The following is an 18,127-nucleotide window of genomic DNA, read 5'->3' as shown; positions in this document are numbered from 1 at the left end:
GTGCCCTTCCTCATTCCTTAACAACAAAATAAATTCCAGATGGGTCAAACATTTCCATCTAAAAAGGAAACCAAAAACATACCGGAAAAAAGTCGGTGAATGTTTTTATGATCTAAGTATCACAGTAAACTTTGGAAACATTAAAGGAAAAGAATGATAAATTGGACAACAGACAGATTTTAAATCTGATCAAAAATTAAAAGATAAACTGGGATAAAGTGTGAGATATTTTGGAATTAAGATTATCTCATCATAATAAATTTATTAAATTGTCCATAGATAAAAAGGCAGTAATTTAATAGAAAAATTAGCAAAGAAACTCACGTAGATGATTCTCTGAAGAAATCCTGGTCAATAAATTTATGACCTGAGTGCCCAACCTGTCCAGTTGTTACAGAATACCTAAATGAGAATATCTTCAGTTGTGGGTTTATCAAACATTCAAAAAAATTGACCACACATGTTGAAGGTGCAAGGGAATTGGCAATCTGTAGGAGAGACTCTGGAAGCCAATGTGGCAACCATATCCAACAAAATGAAAACAAAATAATACACATTGATCCAGCAATTCCTTTCCCAAGATTGGGATTGCATTGAATCTATAGATCAAGCTGGGGAAAACTGATGTCTTGATAATATAAAGTCTTCTGTCTATATTATTTAGATATACTCCATTTGTAATCTCTGTTACGGTGGTGTGGCACTGCTCAACCTAACCGATGGGACACGCCAGATCGGTTGCAACCCGGTTTCTCATGCCTCTCCTCATCACTACCCCATCGTCTTGTCTTGAGCCCCAGACTCCCTGAACACCTATCCTTTTTCTCTGGCCCCTCTCTGACATCTTTAGTGGGCTGGCTCTTCCCCATCTCTGCACTCAGAGCGCAGGGCTGAGGGCAGCGGGGGAGGTGGCTCAGCCCAGGCATCCTCTTGACCTCCTACACCAACTCCCAGCCTCCTAATTCATCTACCTCTTCAGGGCTGTAGAGCTTCCTGGGCCTCAGGACCCACACACAGAAGCCAGGAGGCCTGCATGTGGTCCCTCTCTCCCCATCCTCCCCTTGTGCCAGCAGGGATAGGTAGGCTCTAAGGGTCTTCATCTGTGGATCTGGCTCCTGCCCTCCTCAAGGAAGAGGCTCTGCCCAAATGTCCCCTGAGCAGATCCCTCCAGCTGTCTAAAACCATTTCCATTCCTTTTAATGTCCTCTGTCTGGCCAGGGCACCTGGGCTCCCCTTGGGGCCCTTGTTCTCTCCTGAGAAGGCAGAGGCAGTTTTTAAGTCTGTCAGACCTGAGTACTTAAAACACTGCGCAACTGTGCAAAAATGTTTGTTCAAGTAATCTCATCCAACTGACAGTGGAAGAAACTGCCTAGCTTAGAAATCAGCCAGGCCCTCTGGGTGGTTGCTGCAGTGTCTGCTAGGACAACATGGGGCTGAAGGAGTCATGAACATTGGCCAGTGGGGGCAAGAGGGGGTGAGGAGGTGCGGAGAGAGAGGGACTTGCCTGCTCTGCAGGACGAAGATGTGCCCTATACCCAGGGAGAGGTGGCCTGCCGTGGAGGTGAAACCACCTTTGCAGAATTCTAAGCCATGAGAGAAATCTAACATGACTGACTCCCTCTTGCTTCTAACCTCACAGGCTAAATTGGTTTTCTTATTTCTTTTTCTTTTCTTCTTCTTCTTCTTCTTGTAGGGCAGAGGCCAACATAACTATGAGAGGAATTTAGTTTATAGTTAAAGGCAGGAAAAACTGACCCCCTTCTTGTTTGGAGATTGAAACCACTTTCATAAGACAAGGTTAGAATTGTGGTGGAGCCTGAACTTTGCTAAAGAATGGGCACAGGCCGGGCGCGGTGGCTCAAGTCTGTAATCCCAGCACTTTGGGAGACCGAGACGGGCGGATCACGAGGTCAGGAGATCGAGACCATCCTGGCTAACACGGTGAAACCCCGTCTCTACTAAAAAATACAAAAAACTAGCCAGGCGAGGTGGTGGGCGCCTGTAGTCCCAGCTACTCAGGAGGCTGAGGCAGGAGAATGGCGTAAACCTGGGAGGCGGAGCTTGCAGTGAGCTGAGATCCGGCCACTGCACTCCACTCCAGCTTGGGTGACAGAGCGAGACTCCGTCTCAAAAAAAAAAAAAAAAAAAAAAAAAAAAGAATGGGCATAAACAGCGACCTGCCATTGCTCACTTAGCTTGCTTTTCTATAATACTTACTGGGCTGGAGTCACATAGCCAGAAATCTCAAGATTTCTAACTTCTCCAACTGCTCATATACAGGCCGGGCACAGTGGCTCACACCTGTAATCCCAGCTCTTTGGGAGGCCAAGGTGGGTGGATCACTGGAGGTCAGGAGTTCAAGACCAGCCTGGCCAACATGGTGAAACTCTATCTCCCTAAAAGTACAAAAAAATTAGCCGGGAATGATGACACACGCCTGTAATCCCAGCTACTCAGGAGGCTGAGGCAGGAGAATCTGTTGAACCCGGGAGGTGGAGTTTGCAGTGAGCTGAGATCACGCCGCAGCAGTCCAGCCTGGGAAACAGAGCAAGACTCCATCTCAAAAAAAGAAAGAAAGAAAAAAAAAGTCACCATTATGAAACCTAAAGAACTCTGAGATATTTTCTAGATTTAGAATTTTAGCAGCCCAAGACACCCCACCTGGACCTGTGACCCACACCAAGAAACTGACTCAGCTGCTTGAAGATAGTTTTGACACCTCTGTGATTTCATCCACTGCCAATCAATTGTCTCAGTTCCCTAGTCCCCTGCCTGCTGAAGCATCCTTAAAAACCCTAGCCTCTGAATTCTGGGGGAGGTGGTTTTGAGAATTATCTTTCATCCTCCTTGCTTAGTCTGGCCCTGCAATTATGAAACTTTCTCTGCTCCAACAGTGTCCCCACTGGAGAACCTGGAGAGGGGGTGTCCCTGCTGGAGGATGGATGGGGAGGGGGTCCCTGCTTGAGGCTGTGGGAGGTATACCTGCTGGAGGAGGGGTGAGGGAGGCTGTCCCACTGGAAGATGGGGGTGGGGCACAGTGGGGAGCCATACTAGGGCCAAGAATATCCCCAAGACTGGAGGTAGCTTTTGCAGCTTAAGCAAGAGGCATGGTCGCTAGGGCAGGTTAGGACTTAGGTGTGTCCAAGAGGCACCTGGAAGGAGTTACCCTTCCCAGAGGGTGGTCCTTGAGCTATGGAAAAGGTCCCACTGAAAGGAGACGGTTAGATTATCTCCTGCACACTGGAAATTGTCTTTGAGTTTCCATCTTCAGTGGGCCTGGTTTCCCTGTACTGGTCTGTGGTGGTCACTGTGGGAAGGCAGTGAGGAGAGGGACTAGGGAGGGAGAGGGACTGCCACAGGGGCAGCAGTGGCCACCCCCCACCAGGCCCAGACCATCCCCTCTCCAGAGTACAGTGGAGCAGGGTGCACCTAAGAGCTCCAAATAATACTGATGCCCAGGCCCCTCCCCAAAACAATCCAGTTTAATTGGTCTGGATATAGCTTGGGCATTGGCATTTTATTTATTTATTATTATTCATTTTTTAGAGACAAGGTCTCACTCTGTCACCTAGGCTGGAGTGCAGTGGCACAATCACTCTTGGCTCTTGTGCTCAAGTGGTACTTCTACCTCAGATTCCTGAGTGGCTGGGACTGCAGGCATGTGCCCCCAAGCCTGGCTAATTTTTGTAAGTTATTTTTTGTAGAGATGGGGGTCTTACTGTGTCAAACTCGTGGTGTCAAACTCCCGGCCTCAAGCAGTCCTCCCACCTGAGTCTCCCAAAGCACTGGGATTACAGGCATGGGCCAGTAACCCGGCCGACATTAGCATTTTTAAAGCTCCCCAATGACTGATGTGTGGCCAAGGTTGAGACTCACTGCTCTAGAGGGAGGGGACCCTTCAGGGAGATGGAGACCCTGACAAGGAGCTTATGTGTGTAAAAGTAAGAGCTGAGAACCACCTGAACATCCAGTGACCAAGAGCTGGTGGAATAAATGTTGCTGTGTTCATACTGTGGAATATAAATGCAGCCATTAAAAATGATTCTGTGAGGTTTTACTCTTTATCACCCAAAACTGTAAACACTCCAGATGTTCTTGACCCAGGGAATGGCTTCACACACTGGTGTGTCCAGCCTGTGGAATGCTGAGGAACATTGAGATGAAGGGAACCGGTGATGCAGCTGCTTGGGTGAGTCTTCAGTGCCTCATGGTAAGTGGCAGGAGACACCTACGCTCTGATCCCATTTATAGGACAACTCGGAAAAGGCAAAACTATAGGATAGAAAACAGACCAGTGATGGGCAAGGCTGGGGGCAGGAGTTGACTACAAAGAGCTTTGAAGGCATTTGGGGGTGATGGAATGTCCTCTATCTTGACTGTGGTGGGAGTTACAGGTTACAAGACTGTTTGTCAAATTCATAGAATTATGAACTGAAAAGGGTGAACTTTACAATATGGCAACTATACCGCAATCAGCCTGACTTTTAAAAATTGGTGCTGGCCGGGCGCGGTGGCTCACTCCTGTAATACCAGCACTTTGGGCGGCTGGGACGGCAGATCACCTGAGGTCAGGAGTTCGAGATCAGCCTGGCCAACGTGGAGAAACCCCATATCTACTAAAAATACAAAAATTAGCCAGTCATGGTGGTGGGTGCCTGTAATCCCAGCTACTCGAGAGGCTGAGGCAGGAGATTGCTTGAACCCGGGAGGCGGAGGTTGCAGTGAGCCAAGATCGCACCACTGCACTCCAACCTGGGTTACAGAGCAAGACTCAGTCTCAAAAAGCAAACAAACAACAACAACAACAAAAACTGGTGCTGTATGGCACAAGAAGACGTGACATGGTTACCAGATGAAAGCAGACAGCTTTATGTACAATGTGAGGCTGTTTTTGTAAAAACACACATATATATGTCATACGTGGAAAATATAGGCGCAACAAAGCTAAGCAAATGTTTGCAGTGGTTAGTGGAATTGTGGGTGATTTGAACATTTTTCATTTTGTTTGTACTTTCTAAAATTTCTACAGAGGGCATGGATTACTTGGAAGCAGGCAGGGAGGGAGGGAACATAAGTTTTCGTTCTCATTTTGTGGACGAGGAGCCTCTGTCTGAGCGGCAGAGCCAAGACACACACCCGGCCTCCCCTCCTGGCTCTGAGTCCAGAGTTCTCTCTGGAGATGTCCACAGTGCCTGCTCAGCCTGCTCTGTGGCCTCCCCTAGGAGCACAGGCCCAGGGAATGCTGTGAGAGAGGGAAGGGTGAAGGCAGGCCTGGGCAGCGGTGGGCAGGGCCCTGGCCTGGATGGGTGGGTGGGTACCACAGGCCACCATCAGGAAGTAGAGACCTCAGCCCTCTGTTTTGGGTGAGCTGTTCCAATGAACTTGGCTTAGGGATTCCCAGAAGTCCAAGTCCCCAGCCTCCCGCTCCCTCCTCTGAGACTGCCTCCCAGAAAGTCAGGAGGCTGCGCAGCCACCCTCGTGGCGGGACACCTTCCGGCCAGGCTGGGCCCTTTCCGCTGCCCTGAGGCTGCAGCCTCCCTCCCTGCTCCTGCCGAGCCATGGCTATTCCTGCCCATCCCTTACTTATGTTTTCGATTATTTTTGCCCAGAGTTTGCATTTTTCCAAGATGAATCTCATCTAGCTGTTTCCTGTTCCCACTTTCAGCTCTAGAGGTCCTCGCGGAGATACCTCAGTGCCCAACCTTCACAGCCCCCTCCCTGCCTCACCCCCACTGTGGCGCACCTCTCTGCAAGCTCGCTTTGGTGCTGTTTCCAGCTTGTGCGGTCTGTCCAGAGGTCTGCGGGGGTCAGGATTCGGCCCTGCTTGGGGGCCTGCCCCTGCTGCCCTGGTTCCCTCCCTCCTGTGGCCTGCTTGCCAGCAGCATTTGGGAGAGTGTGTGACCAAACTGCTGATGCTGCTGGCCCCGAGCTCCTGAGGGCTGTTGGCCCCAGCAGTGCTGGCCCTGGGCCTCCTCTGATCTATTCCTGCACATTGCTGCGGCTGAGAGTAACCTGGTGTATTCGTATCCCGTGACTGCTATAACGAACTAGGTGGGTAAAAACAACAGAAATGTATTCTCTCCCAGTTCTGGAAGCTACAGTTAAAACTCCAGCTGTCAGCAGGGCCTCCCTCCCTTGAAGGCTCTAGGGGGGATCCCTCCTCACCTTTTCAAGCTGCTGGTGCTCGTGGTGCTCCTTGGCTTGTGGCAGCATCACTCCACCTTCTGCCCCTGCCTGCAATGGCCTCCTTCCCTCTGGGCCTGCTCTATGTCTGTCTTCTCTTTCTCTCTCTCTCTCTCTTTTTTTTTTTTTTTTTTTTTTTTTGAGATAGAGTCTCACTCTGTCACCCAGGCTGGATTACAGTGGTGCCATCTCCGCTCACTGCAGCCTCTGCTTCCCAGGCTCAAGCGATTCTTCTGCCTCAGCCCCAACCAGTAGCCAGGATTACAGATGCTTCCCACCATGCCTGGCTAATTTTTGTATTTTTAATAGAGGGGTTTTCACCATGTTGGCCAGGCTGTTCTCGAACTGCTGGATTCAAGTGATCCACCAGCCTCGGCCTTCCAAAGTGCTGGGATTACAGGCGTGAGTCACCATGCCCGGCTGTCTTCTCCTTTTCTTATACACTAAGACACTAGTCATAAGATTTAGGCTTTTTTTTTTTTTTTTTTTTTTGCCATCCAGGCTGGAGTGCAGTGGCATGATCATAGCTCAATGCAACCTCATACTCCTGTGCTCAAGTGATCTCCAGTCTCAGCCTCCTGAGTAGCCAGGACTACAAGTGTGTGCCACCACGCCTGGCTAATTTTTGTACTTTTTGTGGAGGTGATGTCTCACTATGTTGCCTAGGCTGGTCTCAAACTCCTGGCTTCAAGTGATTCTCCCATTTTGGCCTCCCAAAGGGCTGGGATTATAGGCGTGAGACACCTGAAAGACCATCCCAACTCAGGATGATCTCATCTCAAGATTCTTATGTTTTTTGTTTTTTGAGATGGAGTCTCACTCTGTCACCCAGGCTGGACTGCAGTGGCATGATCTTGGCTCACTGCAACCTCCACCTCCTGAGTTCAAGCAATTCTCCTGCCTCAGCCTCCCAAGTAGCTGGGACTACAGGCACGTGCCACCACGCCTGGCTAATTTTTGTATTTTTGGTAGAGACAGGGTTTCATCCTATTGGTTAGGCTGGTCTTGGACTCCTGACCTCGTGATCCACCCACCTCAGCCTCCCAAAGTGCTGGGATTACAGGCGTGAGCCACCGTGCCCGGCCAATATTCTTATCTTAATTACACCTGCAAAGACCCTTATACCAAATAAGGTCACATTCTGACATTCTGGGTGGACATAATTTGGGGGGCCACCATTTAACCCACTGACCTGAGCCCCACTTTGCCAGGGATCAACTCTGGACTCTGTGACCTGGGACAAGTGGCCAACATTTCTTTATTTGTGTAGACCCATCAGAGCTGTGGGATTCGTATTTTTGACAGTAGATGTGCTAGTGGCTTGCCTGGGACCTGGCTGGTTATATAACAAAAAGAGACGCTTTATTTTTGAGAAACCATTACTGCCTTTTAAGGAGTGTGTGCATTGCCACTTGCTGGATGGGTTCCATATAAGAACCAGTGGTGGCGGGGGTTGTGGGGGAGAGGGGAATTAGAAGTCTGGGACAGAACTCAGAGTGGGAAGACTGGGCCAGAGGTCCAGAGAAGAATTCCCAGCTCCCTGCCAGGGGATTTGGCCGCAGAATTCCCTATGGAGAAGTGAAGTGTCCTTAAAATGAAGGCTTTTTGGGTTCATCTATTTAACCAGCCTAGGCTCAACCAGCAGTTCAGGTGTGGCTGGCAATGGTGAAGGGTCTAGGGGGCTAAGAAGGCTAACAAGAAGAGGGATGTTTGCTGACCTCGACTCTACCACAAGCTGACAAAATTGTCCATATTGTCCACTGTTTCAATCATGAATTATTTCATTTATGTTAAGGGAAGACTATAATGTCATTACATTCCTGAATAAACAGACCCAATGTCATTTATTTAGTATTTTCCCATTTGCCACTGTCATCCTTGAAATAAAACAGATCCAAACACAGAGAGTTCCAGTTTATTAGCACCAAGGAGAAGCCCTGGGCTAGAAAGTTGCTGGAAGCACCAAGGCTGTCATGGATGCTGGTTCTTGGGATGGAGAGTCCTGAGAGGCTGGACGTCCTGCCTGGTACAAGGAGGAAGGAGGGGTGGAAGCCAGGAGTATGGCCATGGAAGGAGTCTCCAAAGTCCCAGTCAGGGGTGGAGCCCAGACCAGAAGTTGGGGTAGACAGACAGGGATGGGAAGTGACAGCTGCTAACATTTATGGAGGGCAAGAAATAGGCCAAGGATTGTGCTGATTATTTGTTATGCTGTATTTTTGTTCTTTTTCCAATTATATGGAATTGGCACTACTGTCATTTTTTTCCATCTCTCAGATAGGGAAACTGAGGTTTTGAGCTAAAATAATGTTGCCAAAGTAGCAGAAATGTGATTTCAGCAGTGGATGTTTGACCACAGAGCCATCCTCCTCACCATTCACCCAACAAAAGTGTGTTGAGGTCAGGCACAGTGGCTCACCCCTGTAATCCCAGCACTTTGGGAGGCGGAAGGGGGTTGATCGCATGAGGCCAGGAGTTTGAGACCAGCCTGGCCAACATGGCAAAACCCCATCTCTACTAAAAATACAAAAATTAGCCGGATGTCGTGGTACATATCTGTAATCCCAGCTACTCGGGAGGCTGAGGCACAAGAATTGATTGAGCCCAGGAGGCAGAGGTTGCAGTGAGCCGAGTTCACGCCACTGCACTCCAGCCTGGGTGACAGAGTGGGACTTTGTCTCAAGAATAAACAAATAAACAAACAAACAAAAAGGTGTGTTGTGTGCCTGGCTTTCTTCTAAGTGCAGGAGGTGTAGCAGATAAGACATACAGAAACCCCTGCCTCATGACATTCCTGTGGGGCAGGACAGACAACAATTCCCTAGGGAGGACATGGTCTATGCTGGGTGTGGTTGGTTATAGCAAACATGGCTGCTGGAATCCCTCCCATCTGCGGCCCTTCCGAAGAGTGACTTTGATGCTCCCCCCAGCAAGAGATGGGGTTAGGCCTTACCTTGATTCTGGGCTGGTTCTGGGACTTGCTTTGACCAACAGAATAGAGCAGAAATGACATCTTGGCACTTGTGGGCTTAACCTTACAAGGGCTTGCAGCTTCCACTTCTGCCGCTTGGAAGCTGCTGCCGTGTGAAAAAACTGGTCTGGTCTGTGGGTGCTGAGAGTCCACGTGGACACAGGGCCGAGGTGTCCAGGTGACAGCCAGCACTGAGTCCAGCTCCCTGCTGACCATCATTGCATGGGAGACCCCAGCTGACACCGTGTGGAGAAGCCAATTCACAGAATCGTGAGGAATGCTCTCTCACTGCTGTTTGAAGCCATTCCGTTTTGGGGCGGTTTGTTACACAGCCAAGGATCACTGAAACAATGGTGAGAAGGGCCAAGTGCGTGGGTAGACCCAAAGTCAGGCAAGGGGAGGGAGTGCCCAGGGCTCACCGAGAAGATGATATTTGAGCAGTGACCTCATGGAGGGAGGAAAGAATATCCTCAGTGACCAAGGCTGGGCCTGACAGGTTTAAGGAAGAACAAGGAGCCTAAGCGGCTGAAAAGTGGGGTCAGATCTTGGGGTGCCCCACAAGCCACTGAAAGGACTGTGATGGGGAGGCTCTGACCAGAGGCAGGTGTTATTCTACTCAGTTTTTGTTTTTGTTTTTTGAGACAGAGTCTGGCTTTTTCACCCAGGTTGGAGTGCAGTGGTGCAATCTTGGCTCACCGCAGCCTCGAACTCCTGGGCTCAAGTGATCTTCCCACCCCAGCCTCCCATGTAGCTAGGACTACAGGCATGTGACACCAGACCCAGCTAATTTTTGTATTTTTTGTAGAGACGGTTTCACCATGGTGCCCAGGCTCAAGCAATCTGCCTGTCTTGGCCTCCCAAAGTGCTGGGATTACAGGCATGAGCCGCTTTGCCCAGCCCCCACTCAGCTTTAACACTAGGGGCCAGGGCCAGGGCAGGGAAGCCCCTCTAAGAGACTATTGCACTGACTCAGGTGAGTGTGGACCATGATGAGACCAGGTAGGGAATGCTGGCTTCTGACTGTGAGGGAGAAAGAGGCGAGGATTGACTCTGGCAGGGGGAAGGCTGGAGTTACCACATCCTGAGATGGGGCCACCTGTGTGGAGGCTTAGGAGTGTGGCTCTAAACAGGTGACCCTGAGACCTCTCTAGAAATCAAGGGAAGATGTTGAGGATCTGACCTGGTTTGCATGTTTGTCCCCTCCAGGTCTCCTGTTGAAATGTGACCCCCAGTGTTGGAAGTAGGGCCTGGTGAGAGGTATGTGGGTCATGGGGGTGGATCCTCATGAAGTGCCCTCCCCATAGGGGTAATGAGCTCTCACTCTAAACAGATCTGTTTGTTTAAGAGCCTGGAACTGCCTCCTCTCTCTCTTGCTTCCTGTCTAGCCAGATAATGTGCCTGCTCCCCCTTCGCCTTCTGCCATGAGTGGAAGCTTCCTGAGGCCTTGTCAGAAGCAGATACTGGCTCCTTGCTTCCTGTACAGCCTGTGGAACCATAAGCCAAATAAACCTCTTTTCTTTATAAATTACCCAGCCTCAGATATTCCCTTATTGGAATGCAAAACAGACTAACACAGGATCCAATTTGACAGAAGAGGCCAGCACCGCGGGAGTGGTGTGGACTGCAGCTATAAATGAGGAGACTGTCAGGGGCAAGGAGGTCACCAAAGGAGGGGGGCCCTGCAGAGGATGTGCAAGAACTGAGCCCAGAGCCTCCCAGAAATTTAGAGGATGGAGACTGAGAGGGGCGGGGGGAAACCTGGGTCAGGATGGTGTCTTAGAGACCAAGTGGAAAGGCTTCTAAAGAGGAAGGTGTAAGCAACTGTATCAGATGTTTGATGGGTCACCTAAGGCAAGGACTGAGAAGTGACTGGTCCCTGGAGGCTTGACCCGACAGTTCTGTTAGCTGGGGGCTGGAAGGAGCCTCCTGCCCTCAAGGTGTCCTTAGGAGCATGGCACTCCTTCTAACCTCTTTTTTTTTCTTGAGATGGAGTTTCGCTCCTGTTGACCACCCAGGCTGGAGTGCAATGGCGTGATCTTGGCTCATCACAGCCTCTGCCTCCTGGGTTCAAGCAATTCTCCTGCCTCAGCCTCCCAAGTAGCTGGGATGAAAGGCATGCGCTGCCATGCCCGGCTAATTTTATATTTTTAGTAGAGATGGGGTTTCTCCATGTTGGTCAGGCTGGTCTCGAACTCCTGACCTCAGGTGATCCACCCACCTTGGCCTCCCAAAGTGCTGGGATTACAGGCGTGAGCCACCGTGCCCGACCAATCTTCTAGCTTCTTGAATGTGCTGCTTGGCTTCTGTCATCAGTTACTCAAGTCACCTTACCAACCCAAACCCCCATTTCCTTATTTGTAAAATAAAAATAATGAGGCTCCTGCAAAGAGTGGGTGTGCAAACTCAGAGTGAACTGACAGATGCCAAATTGAACCCTCTGTACTACCTGGGCATCTTTTGGTTACTAACGGTGGCTCTGCAGTCAGATTTGGATGACTAGCCAGGTGCCTGAGTATGCAGGTGACCTCCAGGACCAGATGCTCCAGCCCCAACCTCAACCTCTCTTCCTGGTGCTCTGGAAGACCTGGGAAAAGAGAAGAAGGAACCCCACATGATTGCAGTGGAACGGGGTGCTCAAAATGGAAATGAAACCACTCAAGGAAAAAGTAAGTTGCATTTCTGGCATTCTGAGTTTTTGGACTGAATTCACACACACACACACACACACACACACACACACACACTCTAAAATAATAATTTCATTTAAGTTTAAAATATTTAGCACAGAATGCTATCAGCAAAATCCAGACCACGGGAAACTCCAAAGGGCAAATAGTCTAGTTTCAACAAATAAGTTGCCAGAACGAGAGAGAGAAAGATTGAGATTGAGACAGAGCCCGTGGGCTAAAACAGATTTCAGAGATGGATCAATCACAGCACATGGGCCTTCCTTGGATCGTAATTCAAATCAACAAACTATAAAAAATAAAATGTGTGAAGCAATAGAGGAAATGTGCACTCTGGATATTGGATATTAAGGAATTATGGTTGAGATTTGCACAAGTGATAGTAGGTTAAGACAGAGGGAGAGAGGGGAGGGAGAGAGGGAAGGGGAGGCGGATGGGGAGAGAGTCCTCTTTTGAGAAATGCACAATAAAGTATTTCCTGGTAAAATCATATGATGTCTGGGATTTGCTTCAAACTTATCTTGGAGAGGAGCAAGGGTGGAACACAGATAATACAAGACAGTCTGAAAGTTGAACTGCAGGAGCGGGTGACAGGGCAGGCTGCTCAGGATGTCATCGTTCTGCTTTTGCATATTTGAAATTTTCCATAATAAAGTGTTTTTTAAGCAAATGCATGAGGCCAAGCCTTGCTCCATGCTCTCTGCCAGACTGTTCTAAGCACTTGACACATGTCACCTCTTTGATGCCCAGGACATCCCCTGATGTCAGGGGATGACACTCCTCCCCATCTTGCTGGGGAGGAGATAGGGGCACAGAAAGGGCAAGCAACTTGCCCAAGCTTGCACAGTTGGTGAACAGCATTGTTGGGTTGTGAACCCAGGCTGCTTCCATCAGGCTTCTCCAGGTCTATGTGCTTCCAAAAAAATGTCTGGAAGATTATGTAACAAACTGTGATTATTTTCTCTGGGAGGTGGGACAGTGGAGTTTAATGAAACTTATCATAATAGTTTTGTTATTTTGCCTATCTGTGTTTTCTTATTTTTCTACAAAGAATTTTTAAATAGGAAGAGGAGTCAACAGACCCACAGTCAGTGACCATGAGCAGCATGGGCCATGGAGGGGCTTCTGCTAGGTAGGAATTCTGAGCTCAAGGTCCCACCAGCTTGGGAGGGTGCAGTTGAGTGTGGCCATCAGTGGAGGTAGGCAGAAGTGAGGCTTGGATCCCACAGTGGGGAAAATGCTTTGCTCCTGGCAGAGCCTACTCTGGTGGGTCACAGCCAGAAAGATTCAGGCCCTTCAGGGAAGTCAGCAGCATCGCCTGTCATCCAGCCTAGTGCTGGGCACCCGAAGCCACTCAGGCGTACAGGGTGTAAGCGCCTGTGACCCTGCAGGTCCCAATAACACAAACTCATTTGGGGATGGAGGTGATGAGGGTAGGGCACAGTGGCCCCTCAAGGGGTGGGGGTAGGGCAAAGTGGGGGGCACCGCCTCACCTCTGATTCTTTCATCAAACTTGGATGGGCTGGGGTCACAACCCCACCTCCATCAGAGTTTTGGGGAATGTGTGCCAAGTGTTGCAGGCAGGCCCCAAACAGGTCCACCTCGCCGCACTCCTGTGACTGCTCTTCTCTGGGCCTCTCTTGGATCCGCACCCACCCGTTCCCAACCAGACACCTCACTGGCTCCTTCCTCAGCTCCGGGGCCCAGGTCTTGTGAGCTCTGCCCCAGCATTGGCCCCAGTTGGTCCCACCCTCTTCTCAGCGCAGGCCACCCCACTCCTCCCTCTGCCCACAGGTTGGAACCCAAGCTCAAGGTGGCCTCTAAGGCCCTGCTCATCTTCTCAGGCCTCGCACGTGCCCAGCCCCAGCCCCCACAGTGTGCCCCCTCCTCGTGCAGTCTGTCCCTGCCCTCTGGGGATGCGCCTGCTTCATCCCACTTACCCTTCTCTCCAGGAGGTCTGTGCTGGGCCCCTTGTGAGCCCCCAGACCACTGAGCTATAGCTGTCTGTCTCTTCTGCTGGAGAGAAGGCTCCCAGGGGCAAGGCCCTCTCTGTGTGGGCTGGGGTGGTCGCCCTGCACACATCTCTGAATGTTTGCCGCCTAAGCAAGTCATCCTCATGGTCAGTGCATGCATTGGATGCTTGCTGCCCTCAGGAAGGGCTTCTACCAGGAGATGGTCCTCTTCCCTGTCCCCAGGCCACAGCCATATCCTCCCAGGAGGGCTGAGGGTCTATCTTGGATGCACAGGGAATGGTGATCTCCCAGAATGTGAGTTCTTTTTAGGTCCTAGATAGTGAGCTCCAACTTTATGGACACAGTAACTGAGTCTGACTTCTTCACCCTTGGGGAAGGTGTTTTCCTGTAGGACTATGAGTGGGTGATTTTAAAGAGGGGGCAGGGGGGCAGGCCTGCTGTGAACGAGGGTCAGCCATGTTATGGAGTGAGAAGGAACTAGCACTGCTAAGGCCCAGAAGTGAGGTGCCAGACCCTTCGGGTTCCAGGCTCACCCCAGGGCTGGAGGGAGGAGGGGAAGGTGGAGAGAGTGCAGGGTCTTAGGGGCCATGCAGAGGGTGGGATTTCTTCCTTGAGGAACACAGGGAGCCCTCCAGGCCCTCAGGGGTGGCCTGTGGATGGTGGACTAGAGGTGTGAAGAGAAACGAAACCCTCAGGTGTGTAGAAGGCCAGCAGGCCCAGCCCCTGCGGATGCTCATGGCGACAGCGCAGCTAGACACGGTCCGGGCTAGAGGCGGAGACGTCAGAATAATTGGCAGGTGGGGATCTCTGCAGCAGGGGTTCATCCAGCTCCCAGGGAGAGGAGGCAGAGCGAGAAGAGAGAGGTGCCACCCCTAGGACCCCCACCAGGGAAGCGGGGGAGGCGGAAGAGAAGCCAACATGGAAGTGTGAGCAACCCTAACCCTAACCCTAACCCTAACCTTGGCAAGGGGAGGCGATCACAAAGGGAGCTGCGGTGGCTGGCAAGGCCCGTTGGTCTTGGGTGATCCCTGGGGCCCTAGTCAGAGTGCCAGGTGCAGAAACAGCTGTCTAGGGCTGAGGAAATGGAAACTTTGAATGTGAACAACTCCTTTCAGAAGCTTGGCAGTTAAAAATGAGGTCAGAGATAGACACTGGGCAGGTACACATTCTTTTAGCACGAAAAACTGTGGGTTCACAGTGGCCTTGGGAGCATTCTGGCACTCCTCTGTAATGGCAGGAGCTGGGGCGCTGGAGGTGGGTGCCTGCCAGGAGCCCCTTCCTCTCACGCAGCTGGCTGCCCTCCTCTCCTTTTCCTTGGCTGGGCTTCTGATGGGGCCCACAGACAAACATGCAATAACGTGAATACCTCACACAGAAACTGGCCACAAAACTGCTGATACCATGATCCATGATTGCTTACTTATTCTTGTATTTTCCTGCTTTCCAGCTTTTACATCTCTCTTTACCAGACACTGATTTTTTTTTTTAATACCTTCCTAATACTTTAGTACTATTACTAGACATAAAAGCAAGTGATTCTCCCACCTTACTCAGCCTCCCCAGTAGCTGGGATTACGGGCATCTGCCACCAGTCCTGGCTAATTTTTATACTCTTAGTGGAGACAGGGTTTCACCATGTTGGCCAGGCTGATCTCAAAATCCTGACCTGAAGTGATCTGCCTTCATTGGCCTCCCAAAGTGCTGGGATGACAGGCATGAGCAACCACGCCCAGCCCTACAAAGTGTTTTTAAAGGAATAGATTGTGTTCTACTATTCCCTTTCCTCCTTTCTGCTGGCTGGGATGATGCAATGATGGCTGGATCTCAAGCGGCTATTTTGTGTCACAAGATAGAAGCCATACATTGAGGCTAGGGGAGCAATAAAATGGAAAGCCAGATGCTTACCTTTGGATTTTGTTTGTATGAGCAAGAAATACATTTCCTTTAAAAATATTATTATTTTTAGAGACAGGGTCTTGCTCTGTTGTCTACAATAGAGAGAGGATCTTGCTCTGTTGTCTAGGATGGAGTGAAGTGTAGCAATCATAGCTCACTGCAGCCTTGAACTCTTGGGATCAGGTGAGCCTCCTGCCTCAGCCTTCTGAGTAGCTAGGACTACAAGCGTGTGCCACCATGCCCAGCTAATTTTTAATTTTTTTGTAGCAACAGGGTCTCACTATGTTGCCCAGGCTGGTCTCAAACTCCTGGGCTCAAGCAATTTTCCCATCTTGGCCTTCCAAAGTGCTGGGATTGCAGGCATGAGCCACCACAGCTGGCAAGAAATAAATTTCTATCTTATTTTAGTCATTGTTCCATTGGTTTTTCTGTGAGTGCATGGCAGGATGCCTTATTGGGGCTCAGCTGCTTTGATGGGCTTCTCTTCTTTGCAGCCATGTGACCTTGAATGAGATGCCTGAATGGTGTGGAGCTCCTTGCCACTAGTTGCTTTCAGAGGGTGATCTCCCAGTAACACCTACACTGGAAGTTTTTTAATTTTTGAGAAATTGACATAGAAAAAGTTGTACTCAATATATTTTATTTACATTTCTATAACTTTTAATGAGGCCAGACATTTTTGTATCTATTGGCCACTTATGTATCTTCTTTTGTGAATTGCCTATTTATTTACTTAGTTCACTTTTTAAAGTGGAAACAAAGTTAAATTATTAATAGCTTAATTAATTAATTAATTAATTTTTTTTGAGGTGGAGTCTTGCTCTGTCGCCCAGGCTGGAGTGCAATGGTGCAATCTCCGCTCACTACAACCTCCGCCTCCTAGGTTCCAGTGATTCTCCTGCCTCAGCCTCCGGAGTAGCTGGGATTACAGGTACGTGCCACCACACCCGGCTAATTTGGGTATTTTTCACAGAGGCGGGGTTTCACCATGTTGGCCAGGCTGGTCTTGAACTCCTGACCCCAGGTGATCCACCCGCCTCAACCTCCCAAAGTGCTGGGATTAGGCGTGAGCCACCGTGGCTGGCCTATTAATAGCTTTAAAAATGTAAAAAACTAGCCGGGCATGGTGGTGCACACCTGTAGTCTCAGCTACTGAGGATGCTGAGGTAGGAGGATTGCCTGAACCCAGGAAGCAGAGGTTGCAGTGAGCCAAGATTGCATCACTGCACTCCAGCCTAGGCGCCAGAGTGAGACTCCATCTCAAAAAAAAAAAAAAGGAAAAAGCTTTATTAATAGCAGCTTTCCTTTATCAAAGACTTACTATTTTTCAGGCATGACTCTCCAGATTTATCTTAGTGAACCCTTGTGGCATTTTTGCAAGGCACGGTAGTGTCATTATTATCCTATTGTTATAGAGGAGAGAAACTGAGGTTCACAGAGAGAAAGTACAGTGAGTATGGAGTGGAGGTTCACAGCAGACGAGTCTGAGGCCACAGCTGCTTCCTAAAACTACAGGAGGCCAGGAATGTTCACTCTAAGCGCTGCATTCTTTCCCAGTATTTTGTTTGCTCTTTATTTTCATTTTCAGTGTATTTTGATGTACAGAAAGTAAAAACTTTTATGCAACCAAAGTTCTCTGTCTTTCCTTGAGAGACTTCCCCATCAAGAATGTAAATACAGGCTGGGCATGGTGGCTTCCGCCTGTAATCCCAGCACTTTAGGAAGCCAAGGCAGGTGGATCACGAGGCCAGGAGATCAAGACCATCCTGGCTAACATGGTGAAACCCTGTCTCTACTAAAAATACAAAAACATTAGCTGGGCGTGGTGGCGGATGCCTGTAGCCTCAGCTTCTCGGGAGGCTGAGGCAGGAGAATGGCATGAACCCGGGAGGCGGAGCTTGCAGTGAGCCGAGATTGTGCCACTGCACTCCAGCCTGGGTGACAGAGCGAGACTCTGTCTCAAAAAAAAAAAAAAAAAAAGGATGTAAATACAGGCCGGGCCTGGTGGTGCACGCCTGTAACCCCAGCACTTTGGGAGGCCGAGGCGGGTGGATCACTTGAGGTCAGGAGTTTGAGATCAGCCTGGCCAACATGGTGAAACCCCATCTCTACTAAAAATACAACAACAACAACAAAAATAGCCGGGCATGGTGGCATGTGCCTGTAATCCCAGCTACTTGGGAGGCTGAGGCAGGAGAATAACTTGAACTTGGGAGGCAGAGGTTGCAGTGAGCTGGGATCACACCACTGCACCCCAGCCTAGGTGACAGAGTGAGACTCCATATCAAAAACAAAAAAATAAATAAAACCTAAAAGAAACCTCACGATGTAAATAAAGACTTGATATTTTCTTGCAGTCCTTCCCTGGTTCCTCTTCTAATATCTACCTCATTAATCTGGAGTTAATTTTGAGGGAGGTA

The 18,127-nt window shown here is 49.7% G+C and overlaps 1 long non-coding RNA gene across 1 annotated transcript; it reads left to right on the top strand.

Moving 5' to 3' along the window:
• The first annotated feature begins 5,028 nt into the window (after window positions 1-5,028).
• LOC140709638 (uncharacterized) lies at window positions 5,029-11,811 on the top strand. The gene is made up of 3 exons (XR_012090301.1): window positions 5,029-6,051; window positions 10,358-10,408; window positions 10,537-11,811. It is a non-coding gene; the product is annotated as an uncharacterized lncRNA (long non-coding RNA).
• Window positions 11,812-18,127: the final 6,316 nt, after the last annotated feature.

This window comes from Chlorocebus sabaeus, chromosome 21, assembly GCF_047675955.1.
Source record: "Chlorocebus sabaeus isolate Y175 chromosome 21, mChlSab1.0.hap1, whole genome shotgun sequence".
Classification (NCBI taxonomy): Eukaryota; Metazoa; Chordata; class Mammalia; order Primates; family Cercopithecidae; genus Chlorocebus; species Chlorocebus sabaeus.
Note: the sequence above shows the minus strand (reverse complement) of the source record. Positions and strands in the feature narration are given on the sequence as shown.